This window comes from Arvicola amphibius, chromosome 5, assembly GCF_903992535.2.
Source record: "Arvicola amphibius chromosome 5, mArvAmp1.2, whole genome shotgun sequence".
NCBI classification, from domain to species: domain Eukaryota; kingdom Metazoa; phylum Chordata; class Mammalia; order Rodentia; family Cricetidae; genus Arvicola; species Arvicola amphibius.
Window position 1 is genome coordinate 20,868,398 of NC_052051.1, and position 14,699 is coordinate 20,883,096.

The window sequence follows — 14,699 nt, forward strand, 5'->3', positions numbered from 1 at the left end:
TATTTTTTTAAAAAAGAAAACAAACTATACATAGCAATCCAAGTTCCCACTCCCTCCCCTCCTCTTTTTTTTTTTTTTTTAATTTATTTTTACTCTACCGCTAGAAATGGAGTTACAGACAGTTGTGAGCTGCCATATGGGTGCTAGGAATTGAACCCAGGTCCTCTGGAAGAGCAGTAAATGCTCTTAACTGCTGAGCCATCTCTTTAGCCTCCCCAACCTCCAAATTCTTTCCTAAATAAACTCAACTCTGCTTTACATCAACTCATCCTGAAATCCTTTTCCGCTGCTGCACGTGCATGGTTCTGAAAAGAACCCTGCGGGCCGCTGCTGCGGCGGCCGTGTGAAGCCTCTGCACAGAGGTCCACGGTACGGACCGCTGTGAATGGATGAGAGAAGCACCCGGAATTCAACAACAGAGGGCCTGTACCGGCCTCTAAACATGGTAACCAGTTCAAGTGGACTTGGGAATTTCTGTCTACGAGGGGCAATGGACACCAAGCTCCTTCTACGCCAGGCTCCCTCTCAGAGCAGCACCCAAGACAGACAGGCCACTACCAGCTACTCTGGAAACCTTTGACTGAGCAGTCTTACAAAGCTGCACCCTGTTGAGTCACTGAGAGGGTCACGTTAGAGACCAAGGAACACTGGGTGTTGGTGTCCAACCCCTCCACAAGCTGGGTCTGCTCTAAGCTCTTGGCAAACACTGGATCCTCATGAGCATCTAGGATATGAGTAGTAACAGCATCCTTAATTCACTGATAGAGAGGCCCAGGCACAGAGAAGCTGAAGAAGTTGCTGAAGTCACACAGCAGGAGTGAAAAGATGAGGGTGACAGCAGTGAGATCCACAGGACAGCAGGGAAAAGGGCTGCTGGAGGGGTCTTGCAGGAGCTCAGGGCCCCTCAGGACCTCTCTCTCTCTCTACAGTAGGTGGGGAGTACACCAACAGAGCCTTCAGCAGTATTGGGGGGCGTGCATACAGGGTGGAGTTGAGGCTCCTTTTGTAGGGTGCCTCTCCTGGAACTCAGACCCAGACCTCGGGCTCCCTGGAGTAGGGGTGTGACATCTGCCCAGTCACCATGAGTCACCCATTTGAGGGGCCCCCATCTCTTCCGCCACTTGAAGGCTATGAAGTAGAGATAGGTCCTGGAGGGCCAAGGGGAAACAGTGCAGGATGTGAGCTGGAAAGTTGAGGTCCCAGGAGGAAGGTGGTCCTTTCCTGTGAATGGCATGCCTGACCACAGGCTCCTGATTAATTCCAAGACAGTGAGGGCTTCCATACCCCTGTCACATCCCAGTACCAATGGCCCTGGGCCCGCTAGCCTAGCATCTCCCTAAGCCTGCCCTCCCCTAGCAGCTCAGCCTGTCACCAAACACTTACAAGTGGTGCTCTAGGCGAGCCTTGTCTGGTTGCTGCAGCATGGAACCCTGAGGAAACTCCAAAATCTCCCTCCAATATATAACCCATCCCTCAAGCCAGGGCCCTGCCATCCTCAGAGACACAATCATGATATCCCCCCATGCCCACTCTAAAGATCTCAGCAAACCACACAGACCTAATGATCGCCACAGAAAATGAGTAAGAATGGGTTTCTAAAGAAACAACTGGAGTCTGGAGAGATGGCTCAGTGGCTAAGAGCAATGGTTACTCTTCTAGAGGACTTGGGTTCAATTCCCAGCACCCACATGGCAGCTTATACCTGTCTGTAACTCCGGTTCCAGGAATCTGACACTCTCATGTGACATTCATGCAAGCAAAACACCAATGCACATAAAAACAAATAAATAAACCGAAGGAGAAGGAAGGAAGGAAGGAAGGAAGGGAGGGAGGGAGGGAGGGAGGGAGGGAGGGAGGAGGAGGAGGAGGAGGAGGAGGAGAAGGAGAAGGAGGAGAAGAAGAAGAAGAAGAAGAAGAAGAAGAAGAAGAAGAAGAAGAAGAAGAAGAAGAAGAAGAAGAAGAAGAAGAAGACGAAGACCCTGTCTCGAAAAACCAAAAAAAAAAAAAAAAAAAAAAAAAAAAAATTAAAATGTAGAGGCACACACTTGTGAACCCAGCACTCAAGAGGCAGGAAGATGGTAAGTTCAAGGTCATCTCGAGCCACAAAGAGACTCTGTCTAGAGGGGAAAAAAAGGCTGGGCCTGGTGATGGACAGCACACACCTTTAACCCCAGCACTCGGGAGGCAGAGACAGGTGGATCTCTGTGAATTGGAGGCCAGCCTGGTCTACAGAGTGAGTTCTAGGGCAGCCAAGACTACAGAGAAAAACCCTGTCTCAAAAAACCAAGAAAAAAAGAAAAGAAGAAAAGAAAAAGAAAAAAGTCTGTCTGGCTTGATAAACAAATTTAAACTAGGAAAAACATTTGCAGCTTGTATGATGGACAAGAGCGTTTTCTTAATATATAAAGAGTTCACACAAGCTGAAAAAATAACCGCAGACAGTTCACAGAAAAAGCAAACTGAGGGAGCCTTAAATACACCACAAGACTCAACAGACAAGCACACGCCGAACCACACCAGCCACCAGCAACGGCAGAACCCACATGCTCCTCCAGTAGGCATGGTGCATTCTCCAAGTCAGACCATATGCTATGCCATAAAACAAGGCTCAATAAATTTAAAAGAAATGAAATCATACAGCGCGTGTTTCCAGTCATGGTGGAGCAAAACGAATCGAAAACAGAAAGAGACAGGGGGGCCTCATAGGTAAAAACTACTGAGGAAGAAAACACAAAAATAATTAGAAAATACTTAGAAAAGAAAGTGACTGCACAACACAGCAAGAGTCTCGATGCAGTAAATAGTAAATAGATAACTTTGCAGTGTAAATGTCTCTGCCCCAAAAGGACGGTCTCTAATCAATACAGTGACCCGCCACTGTCTAAACAAACCAAACTTGAGTGAGCAAGTGAAAGGAATAGTAAAGCTTGGGCTGGAGAGATGGCTCAGTGGTTAAGAGCACTGGTTGATCTTCCCGAGGTCCTGAGATCAATTCTCAGCAACCACATGGTGGCTCACAACCTCTGTAATGAGATCTGGTGCCCTCTTCTGGTGTGTGGGCATACATGGAGGCAGAATGTTGTACACATAATAAATAAATAAATCTTTAAAAAAAAGAAATAGTAAAGCTTGGCGTGGAAATGATAGAGCAGGAAATGGGGGAAGAACCAGCAAAAGCGAGCTAATGTCTTTGAAAAGGTCAGCAATAGCCACTGAACAAGAAAGAAAAAAAGACTCAAAATACACAGGTTGGGATGAAAGCAGATTATGAAAACCCTTAAAGAAATAAAATGAGCAGAGTGTGGTGACGCCTACCTGTAATCTCTGCATCTGGAGGCTGAAGCATGAGGGCTGTGAGCTTGAGCTACACAATGAAAACTTGTTCCAAGGGCAGAGGAGACTCAGGCATCAGGTTCACCATAGGAGGACAACCTGTAGAAGTCAAATCTCTCCTACCACATGGGTCCTGGGGTTTGAATTCAGGTCATCAGACCTGGCGGCAAGCATCCTTATCTGCTGAGCCACCTTGTTGGCCCAAACCAGTAAATTTTGTATTTGCGTATGTCTGTGCCTGCATGTGTGCATGCCATCCACGGAAGCCAAAAGAGGGTGTCAGATCCCCTGAAAGTGGGGTTGCAGGTGGTCGGTCATACGCCTCCCAATGTGGGTACTAGAAATCAAATTCAGATCCTCTGGAAGAGTAGCACCATTACTAAACACCGTCTCAAAAGAAAAAAAAAGAGTACAGATAGCTTCATTGATAAATTCCATTGAGCTTTGCCGAATAACTGGGAGGCTTCAATGGTGGACTGGACCAGATACTCAGGGAGAGTTAAGGTCAGTTCTCCATCAGGGCACATCTCCACCTCACTCCATGAAGCCAGTGCACCCTGACACTGGAACTCCACAAAGACATCAGAAGCAAACAGCAGACTAACATCTCAGAATCCGGAAGTAAAGCTGTCCACAAACAACCAGCAAACTGCCTCTGGCAGCGTAGGAAAGAGACTGCGCCAGGCCAAGCATCCCTTTATCCCAGGGTACACATTAGGTTTCATTTCTAAAGACCAGTGAATAACACACCACTCTACAGAAGAAACCCGCATGATGACCTCAGCGTGTGGTAATGTAAACACACGGACAAGACGTCTGATGTAACCCCACACCCTTTCACCACAAATCACACCTGAGATTCCAACATCCAGAAAGCAGAGGCAGAAAGATCACAAGTTTTGAGGCTATCCTGGGCACCGTGAGAGTCTATCAAATAGCACGGGGCGGGGAGGAGGGAGAAGGGGATGAGGGAGGGGAAGAGAAAAGGAAGCTGGGGGAGGACAGCTGGGGAACTACCTCACCTGACAGAGGACATCTAGAAAAGCCACAGCTCACGTGGTATTCATGGTGACAGACAGACAGGAAAGCCCAGACGTCCCCAGCCACACGTCTGGTTGAAATTGTACTTAAGGCTCCAGCCAGGGCAGCTGAGGAGAGCAACATACAAAGCACTCAGGCTAAGAAGGAAGACAGCAAATTACCTTGGCTTGTAGATGACACCGTTGGTTTGCTTGATGGTTTTCTTTTGAGACAGTCTCAGGTAGCCCAGGATGGCTTCAAGTCCCAAGGCTAGCTCTGAACTGATGGTCGTGCCTCCATCTCCTAAATTCTGGGATTATAGGCATGCACCACCATGTTGGGACATCATGATCTCATAGAGAGAAACTCTAAGGATTCTACCAAAATCTCAGAACAAGTGGGTGAGTTCAGGAAGGCTGCACATTACAGAATCTCCATGTAAAAACAGGGCCAGTGAGACGGACGGCTCCGTGGGTGAAGGTGCCTGCTGCCAAGCCTCAGCCACACATTCTGATGGAGTCTCCAGGACCCACATGGAGGAAGGACAGAACCAACTCCCAAAAGCTGTCCTCTGACTTCCACTTACACACATGTGCACACACAAAATAAAAAATTTTAAACCCTTTTTTAATTGAGCTTGGAGTATGGCTTAAAGGTACAGTGCTCACCAAGCATGCCCATGGCCTTGGGTTCCATCCGCAGCCCCACAAGATATAGAAACTGCAGTTCTAGACATTAGCAACTAATAAACCAAAAATGAAAGTAAGAAAAGAATATCCCATAATAAGAAAGAATCTAGCCAGACAGTGGTGGCACACGCCTTTAATCTCAGCACTTGGGAGGCAGAGGCCAGTCTGGTCTACAAAGCAAGTTCCAGGGTAGCTAGGACTGTTACACAGAGAAACCCTGTCTCGAAAAATAAAAAATAAAAATAAAAAATAAAAAACAAACAAACAAAGAATGAATCTAGAAGAAGATCAACAAAAGAAAGGTAAGACCTAAGCTCCCAAGAGTTAGGAACTTGCTCCAAGAAATCAAAGAGCTAATTAAAGGAAAGCTACCCAGTTCACAGGTCAGAGAGCAAATAATGTATGCTGGGGGTGGGGGGGGGGGCGGGATGCTTTCAGCAACACCTGCCATACAACCATGAAGACCTGAGTTTGAGCCCCAGCGCTCACTGCCTGGAAGCCCAGCTGTGTGAAGTAACTGGGGCTCGCTTGCAGCAGCCTAGCCTATGGAGAGAACAAAGTCAGTGAGAGAACCTGTCTCCACCAACAAAGTAGATGGCACCTGAGGAATGACACCTAAGGAGCCTCATCCCATCACATACTCACACATGCATGTGCACCTGTGCACACTTGCACACATACACAAAAGATAGCAATACTCCATGCTGGGGTGGTGGTGGCGCACGCCTTTAATCCCAGCACTCAGGAAGCAGAGGTAGGCGGATCTCTGTGACTCTGAGACCAGCCTGGTCTAGAGAGTGATTTCCAGGACAGCCAGGGCTACACAGAGAAACCCTGTCTCGAAAAACCAAAAGAAGATGGCAATACTCCCACTTGATCAACTGAGATGGCACAGTCCTGCCAGAGTCCCAGCAGACTTCTCTACAAAACCTGATAACCTGACTTAAATATATATATATTTATATATATATATATATATGGAAAGTCGAGATCCCCAGAATTCTCAAAGCCATCCTGAAATGGAAAACAGTTTGAGGAGCTGCACCTCTTAGTTTCAAAACACATTATAGATCTGAGGGCATCACGACAGCGTGGACTGCAGCCCCCACAGCTGTACAACCCGACGGAACATAGCACCAGAAACACAGCTTCAGCGCTGACAATATGGCTCAGCAGATAAGGTAATTGGTTCATAAGCCTGATGAACTCAGTTCCATCCCCAGAACACACACACAAGCAGCAGAGAACTGGCTCCCCAAAGCTGTTCTCTGAGCTCCGCATGAGCGCCACTTAAAATCTTGATGGTCTGAACAAAGCAAAGAGAGAAGCCAGGAGAGGAAGAGCAGGACTGGAAGCCCAGCATGTGGGAGGCTGAGGCAGAAGGACCGTGAATCAGAGGCTAGCCTGGGCTACATAGCACAGCAAGTTATGGCTAGTGTTAAGTGTTAACTAGGCAGAATCTAGGCTCACTAGGAAGACAGGCTGGTGGGAAAGTCGATGGGAGACACGCCCACTATGGGTGGTAATTCCCTGGCTGGGGTCCTGGACTCAGCTGGACAGCAGCCTGCATTCACCCCTCTGCCTCCCGACCGTGGATGAACAGTATCAGCGGGTCAAGCTCCTGCACCTTGACCCTGCCACGATGGACTGCATTCCTGAGGGACAAACCAGAGCCCCGTCTTCCTCACGTTGCTCCTGACAGAGTGCTTTGTCAGATATTCCCTAATCAGGTAACAAGGGTTCATATCTACAAAATATAAAGAAACTTAGACCAGCAAGATGGCTCAAAGTCCAAAGATCTTAGTTCAACTTCCAGGAGTCACATGGTAGAAAGAGCAAAACAACTCTCCAAAACTGTCCTCTGACTATCACATATGTGTCATGACACTTGGGCAACATACACACACACATACACACACATACACACACACACACAAAAGAAAGAAAGAAGGAAAGAGAGAACGAGAAGGGGAAGAAAGGAAGGAAGAAAAGGAAGAAAGAAAGAAAGAAAGAAAGAAAGAAAGAAAGAAAGAAAGAAAGAAAGAAAGAAAGAAAGAACCAATGTTTAAAAAATAAATTAAATTCTGGCCGGGTGGTGGTGGCACACATCTTTAATCCCAGCACTCTGGAGGCAGAGGCAGGAGGATCTCTGTGAGTTCCAGGACAGCCAGGGAGTTACACACAGAAACCCCGTCTCGAAAAACAAAATTAAACAAAACAATTCTAAGGCTGAGAGAAGGCTCAGCGATGAGGACCAAAGTTCAGTTCCCATATCAGGTAGCTCAGAACCACTGATACCCCAGTTCTAGAGAACTGATGACCTCTTCTGGCCTGGAGGGCACCTGTGCTCATGCACACACACACACATAAGTGAAAGGTTTTTTTGTTTTGTTTTTTTTTTTTTTCTTCGAGACAGGGTTTCTCTGTAGCTTTGGAGCCTGTCCTGGAACTAGCTCTTGTAGACCAGGCTGGTCTTGAACTCACAGAGATCCGCCTGCCTCTGCCTCCCGAGTGCTGGGATTAAAGGCGTGCGCCACCGCCGCCCGGCTACATAAGTGAAAGTTTAAGAAGAAAAACTGGCCTAGGGGTTAAGTGGCGGAGTGCTTGCCTGGCATGAGTGGGTGCGGGAGCGGCTAGGAGTGAACCCCAGCACTACAACTGTACAACAATCACTATACAGTTTAAAATGTTCAAAGGACATAAACAGACACTTCTCCCAAGAACCAGTCTGCAGCCGACATACAGAAGCACACTGCCAGCACCCACAAGAAAAGGCAAGTCAGTCATGTGAGACGCTGTGTCCCACCCACAGGACATCTGTCACCAGAAAGGCAGCTAGCACCAAGCACTGTCAAGACATGGGGTGCTTGGACCTTCCTCTCTTGTTGTGGGGCATCAAGTGATGCAGCCCTTGGAAAAACAGTATGGCCTTCCTTTAAAAGATTCGATAGGCTGACCATGCCATGCAGGAAGTCTGCTCCCAAGTACACATCAGCAGCAACTACAAGATACAAGCACACAAAACCCCATACCCCACTGCACACAGGGCAACATTCACTGTGGCCTCACACTGAAACCACCCAACGCCCATCTCATGCACACGTGATTAGAGTGTACACCTGCTGGGTACAACGGGAGGAGCGACACTGGGCTTAGCGCCCATGGCTGTGCCTATCCACTGCCCGGTTCCACTTGGAAAGTGTAAGTTTGTCTTTCTCCTCTTTCCATCTCCCTTGGTTTGGTACTCGGGCCCTGTTGGGCATCCTTGCTTCATCTGAGGAGTTTCCTAACTCCATGCAGCTGACTGGCCGATGTCCATCACAGAGCCCACCTGGATTCCTGGCCTCCAACTCAGGAAGCACGGTTTTCCCTTATTCTTATCCATCTCCCTCCTCCTGGCACCCGAGGGCTTCAGCCTGCCTATCCTGCTGTTTGTTCTCAAATTCCAATAAAACTGCCCACCAGTTTCAAAATAAAAGTATACATTAGAGAGACATGGTAACTTCCACGTCCATCACAGCAGAGCCCGTAACAGCCAAGAAACAGTTCCGTATCTACCAACCGATGAATAAAGAAAGGAGGACGCTGTCACTTGAATCAACAGGGAGAGACGTGGAGGACACGTGGGAAGTGAAATATGCCAGGCACCAGAAGTCTTACCTGACCTCACTCACAATGTGGAGCCTCAAAAAGTCGCTGTTGGAAGCTGGAGAGGCAGCAGTAAAAGTATTTGCTGCTCTTGCAGAGGCCTGGAGTTCAGTTCCCAGAACCCATATGGTGATTCACGACCATCTGCAACTCCAGCTCCAGAGGAATGACGCCCTCTTCTGGCCACCTCAGGAACCAGCACTCACGTGCACACACACACATATACACATACTTAAAGTTAAAAAAAAAAAAAACACTTTTCTAAATGGTGACATCGTGGGCTGGAGAAATGGTTCAGCGGTTAAGAACACTGCTCTTCCAGAGGTTCTGGGTTCAATTCCCAGCACTCACACTGCAGCTCACAACTGTCTATAACTGTAGCCCTATGGGACCCATTGCCATCTTCTGCTGTACAGATATATACATGCAGACAAAGCATCTATATACATAAAATAAATAAATCTTTTTAAAAGAAATGTTGACATCATAGGAGCTGGGATAGAACAGTGTTTACCGGAGGCTGAAGAGGAAAGGGGATGGGGAAAGATGGATCAGTGTGCCTATGTTCCTGTCCCCGAGCACTGGGTACCAAAAGGTAACAATGCACTGCACATTTCAGAAGCTGCAAGAACTGATTCTGAGTGTTCTCACCCAGAGACACTGAGATGTTGAGACAGACAGGATCACTCGGGTCTGACCATTATAAAGCGCTCTCTCTCTCTCTCTCTCTCTCTCTCTCTCTCTCTCTCTCTCTCTCTCTCTCTCACACACACACACACACACACACACACACACACACACGCTGTGGCTCAGGGTGGAGCAGTTGCCTAGCAGGGGTCTCAGCACAGAATCAATCAATCAATTACATATTATCTATAAATGCATACAATTTTATGTAAATTTAAAGATATTTTATTACAATTCATTTTTTGAGATTTATTATTTTATGTGAGTTTTTTGCATGCATGTATGTCTGTACACTGTGCACATACCTTGCACTCAGGAGGGCAGAAGAGGGTATTGGATTTCCTGATACTGGAGTTTCAGATGGTTGTGAGCCATCATGTGGGTGCTGGGAATTAAAGCTAGGTCTTCTGGAAGAGCAGCCAGTGCTCATAACTGCTGAGCCATCTCTCCAGCCCCTATAGCGTGTGTGTGTGTGTGTGTGTGTGTGTTTGGGGGGAGGGGCGCTTCTGACACTGTGTGCATGTGGAGGTCACTTCTAAATGTGGGCTCCAGGGATCACACTCAGGTTGTCAGCATTTTTACCCATGGAGCCATTTCACTAGCCTTCAGAAACATTTTAATGTGTTAGAAATAGATCCATGCAGGGTCTAGGGAGATGGCTCAGTGGGCAAAGTGCCTGCCGTGCAAGGCTGGGGCTGAGTTCAGATGCCCAGCACTATATAAAGCCAGCCATGGCAGCACGTGCCTGTGACTCCAGGGATGGTGGCAGTGACAGGCAAAGTGTCTGCCGTGCAAGGGTTAGGCTCTGAGTTCAGATGCCTAGCACTATATAATTAATGTCCATGTCCCTCTAATGTACATGCTGCTAGCCATGGCAGCATGTGCCGGTGACCCCAGGGATGGAGGCAGTGACAGGCAGATCCCGGGGACTTCCCGACCTTGTCTATCTGGGACAGTGGGGTACAGGTTCAGTGACAGACACGACCTCAAAAAATAAGATGGACAAGTGATTGACGAAAACGTCAAACTTCAGCCTCCAAGTATGCTCAGTGCGTATATACATCCACACACCCACACAGGGAGACAGGGGACAGAGACAGACAGACAGACAGACATAGGTATTTATCCACACGATGAACTATTATTTGATAAGAAAAAGTCTTGGCACAGCTGGATACATGATGCCCTAACTAAGTAGATCTTAAAAAATATTATGTTAAGTGAACAGAGCCAAACAACTCTGATGAGACCATGCGATGGACCGCTCAGATGGATTAATGTATTGGGAAATTATCTTCTAACATTGTGATTTTTTTAAGCTATTCTGGAAAACAGTGTTCAATCAACAGACTGGCAAATTGATACTTCTATAACTTAGCCTCAAATCCAATAACATTTCCAATCTGGTAAGAGAGAGGGGAACTAGGGAGGGTAGGACACACAGCTACTGTTAACACTACCCAAATTACAACTGCAGAGTCAGATCATGAGTTCAAGACCAGCCTGGGCTACACAGTGAGCTGAAGGCCAGCCTAGGCCACTGTAAATTGTAAGTCAGCCTGGGTTAGTCAGTTGGAGGCTAGCCTACGCTACGTAGTTCACGGTCAACCTAGACTACGTGAGACACACAACCCCTCCCACAGCCAGAAACTGACACACCCAGCTTACCTGCCTCCGATCAAATCCTGGCTCAGTCTGTCATGGTGCACAGGCCACTCAATGCCTTCAGCCTCCGTATTCTGTCCTGCAGAAGGGATGTTCGTCAGTGACTTCCACATGGCTGTGGTAAGCCGCAGTCTCTGACAGTGATCAGTGTTACTATGGACACCAGGTGACTGTCCTAGTCACCCAGAGCCTTCAAGTGGGTGTGCATGCGAGAGCTGCAGAGGGCAGACAGACCTCCTGCAGAGGCAGCCCCACTGAAGGGCTGCGGGGAAGAGCAGGGTCCCCCAATAGAGTGGGGTCTCAGGCAAAAGCAGTCTTTCCATTACCCATCCTTGAAAAGTCACCAGGCTGAAAACCTGCTACATACCGGCTGGGCTGGCTGCAGCCAAGGGATGGGACACACAAAGGAAGAACCACAGAGAACGCTGTGGCCAGAGCCTCACCCGACCCCCATCCCACAGATCAGGAGAGGGGCTGACTGCTCAAAGTCACCCAGCACTCTCAGTCCCTCCTCCACTCCCCCAGCCCAGAGGACAAACCCCATAATCTATCTAAATCGGGGGCTCTCAGAGGAGGGTGACTCCTAGGGACAACACTCCACACATGGATCCAGGATGTCCCGCCATACCCTGTGTGGTCAGCTCCTTTCTGTAGATGAGAAAACTAGAGTACAGAGAGGCTCAGCTGTTTCCCTAAGGTCACCCAGCGGCTAAGAGACAGCATTAGGAAGCAAGCATGGATTGTCTGGGATCCACAGGGACATCCCATGGTGAAGGCACCAGCAGGGCCTGCATCTACCATTGCCCATTCTCCCTTAGGCTGTTCTCAGCAAGGCCAGGAACACCAGAGCACCGCTGAGCACAGGGAAAGTAGGTCTGCCTGCCATGTAGGAATGAGTAGCGGGTGGCAGACAGATTGGGCAGTGCAGGGGTCCCCACAGGCATCTATCCAGTCAGGTCAGGGGAGCATCATGGTTTGGGGTATCCTAGACAAGTCCTTAGAAACCTCCTTAGGTGTCATTCTTGGGGGCTGCACCCTAGCCCACAGGCTGTTGGCAAGGAACCTTCCTCTGACCCTCATTGCCAGATCCCCAGTTCTCCCATGCCCTGGCCACAGGGACAGCCAGCCTTGTCTGTCTGCAGAGTTATCAGGAAATACTCAAAGAAGCTAAGTCAGGTGCCTGGGCCACCAGCTGCGGTCCCAGCTATCTTCCAGTCCTTTTCTCAAGAGCCTAAGATCACAGGCCAGCTCATTTTTCCAAAGGGGAACAGAGACCAGACAGAAAGAGGAAGGAAAGGTGGGTTACACACTACAGGCCTCAGGAGCCAAGCTGCCACAGCCTCCCCTCTAACCTTCTAGCCAGAGAGGGGTAGCACAGGAGCTTGTGGGGCCAAAGGATGGGCCCCCAGCTGACATTCAGATAAGTCCTAGCAGTGGCCAGCTGTAGTGGGGCAAAGGACCTGGGAGGGCATCCCCCATCTCACAGGAGTGATGACCTCCCTGCGGCATCACTCTTGGGGGGACACTCCCTATGGGCGGGTACCTGCTCCCTGACTCTCTCTTTAGTCTGACTGTGGGAACTGCCTGAGTAGCCTTCCCCAAGTGGCTTAGCCATGCGGAAAGAATAAAGGGCTAAGGAAATATGCACGAGAGTAGCAAGGACTGAGACTTACTGAGCATCTATTGAATACCCTCACAGGGCCTCATGCAGCCCAGGCTGGCCTCAAACTCACTACGGCTTGAAGTTCCGACCTCCTCCATTCACCTCCCAATTTCAGTTTACACGGTGGTGGGGACCGAACCCAGGGTCTTGAATAAGTATTCTACCATTCTGCCAGTGACACCCCCAGCACCTTTCATGAGTTTTCTTAAGATAAGAATCATGCTACGTAGCACTAGCTAGTCTAGAACTCAGTCTGTAGATCTGACTGACCTTGAACTCAGAGATCCACCTGCCTCTGCTTCCCTCCCAAGTACTGGAATTAAAGGCGTGTGCCTACCATACAAGTCCTATGTGCCATTCTTTTTTTTTTTATTCCGAGACAGGTTTCTCTGTATAGCCTTGTCTAGTCCCACTCTGTAGATCAGGCTGGCCTTGAACTCACTGAGATCCGCTTGTCTCTGCTAGAATCAAAGAAAGACACTAGGATCAAAGAAAGGCTCAGGGGTTGAGAACACTGGCTGCTGTTCCAGAGGTACTGAGTTTAATTCCCAGCAACCACATGGTGGCTCACAACCTTCCATAATAGAATCTTACTCCCTCTTCTGGCATGCAGGTATACATGCAGAGCACTCATCGTTAAAATAGGAATAAATAAAATTTTTAAAAAAGACATCAAAAAACAAAAACAAAACTGGCAATGGTGGTGCATGACTTTAATCCCAGCACTCGGTAGGCAGAGGCAGGAGGATCTACAAGAGCTAGTTCCAGAATAGGTAGGGCTGTTACACAGAGAAATCCTGTATCAAAAAACAGGGGGGCGGGGGGGGTGAGAGAGAGAGAGAGAGAGAGAGAGAGAGAGAGAGAGAGAGAGAGAGAGAGCAAGAAGGCCTAGCCCCCATGTACCATTCTTAAGCCCATTTTACAGATGAGGAGAAACAGGCGAGTCTAAGGTCCCATCCTGTGACAGCTGACTCCTGTGGCAAGCCCTACAGCAGGCTGCCCTCAGGGGCTGCAAGAGGCTCCGAGAGAAGAGCATGCAGCTGGGTTGGCCTGGAACCCAGCAAAGGGACGGCTCCAATGCAGACTCCTAGGCAAGACAGGAGCAGCGGGGCAGAGACAGACCCTCCTGTAAGAGTTAACAGCACCCAGAATGAGATCGCAGCAGCCCGCAGCCACGTGGTTTTACATCCAAAGTCAGGGTTCAGAAAACACTTACTTCCCATGCTGTCCTGGAAAGAGGCAGGGAGGACAGGCACCGAAGACAGGTAGGGGTGGTTGGAGCTGTCCCAACTTAGTGGAGGAGCTGCTGGCAAAAGGCCTAAGGGACACCCCAAGATGACTGATTAATGAGTTCAGGGAGGTCCCCATCACTGTGTGACCCTAGGCAGGTGGCACTTCCTCTGGGCCTCAGCAGGTGTCTGGGCATAGAATCTCTGACAAGCTCAGGATGAGGGAGTGATCTTGGTGGGACACTGAGGTGACAAATTCCAGTCTTTTCCCAGTCTCTCAAGGTCATCTGGGCGGCCCCTCCCCACTGGTGGCAGGCGGATGGGCCCTGAGAGGGGCTGCCAGCCGGCCCCTGCCCACGGTGCCCGCTGTTCCCTGCCAACAGCTCTGGTTGCTTCTCGACTCTGGGAACACAGTGCCCCCTCCTCCCCGCCCACACCCAGGTGGCATCTCCCTTGGGGACATGGGTGGGCAGGAACACCAAGTGGCCAGGCCCCACTGCACAAGCAATCCTAAGCTCCACCCCCACCCGAGTCCACAGGCGCCAGCTCCTTTCCCTTTCCATGAACATGAGTGGGGACAGTGGTCAGCAAGATGGTCCCAATACTCCCCTGCCTGCTGGGGCCACTGCTTGTTCCATCTCCCTCCACCCCCTCCCATTGCTTCACCCCTAAATGAGTCTCCAGCAGCTGGGCCTCTGCACAGGCTGCTCCCTCCTCAGCAGCCAATCCCCCAACCTCACCTATCCTTACCCAGATGAAAAGAAA

The 14,699-nt window shown here is 49.2% G+C and overlaps 1 protein-coding gene across 3 annotated transcripts in view; it reads right to left on the minus strand.

Moving 5' to 3' along the window:
- Positions 1–14,699, minus strand: part of Src (SRC proto-oncogene, non-receptor tyrosine kinase) — a 43,837-nt gene that overhangs the window by 16,631 nt on the left and 12,507 nt on the right. For all 3 annotated transcript variants that reach the window (XM_038329969.1, XM_038329971.1, XM_038329970.1), the window contains exon 2: positions 11,046–11,121. The gene's annotated coding sequence lies outside the window, so the exon portion shown is untranslated. The remainder of the gene's footprint in view (positions 1–11,045; positions 11,122–14,699) is intronic.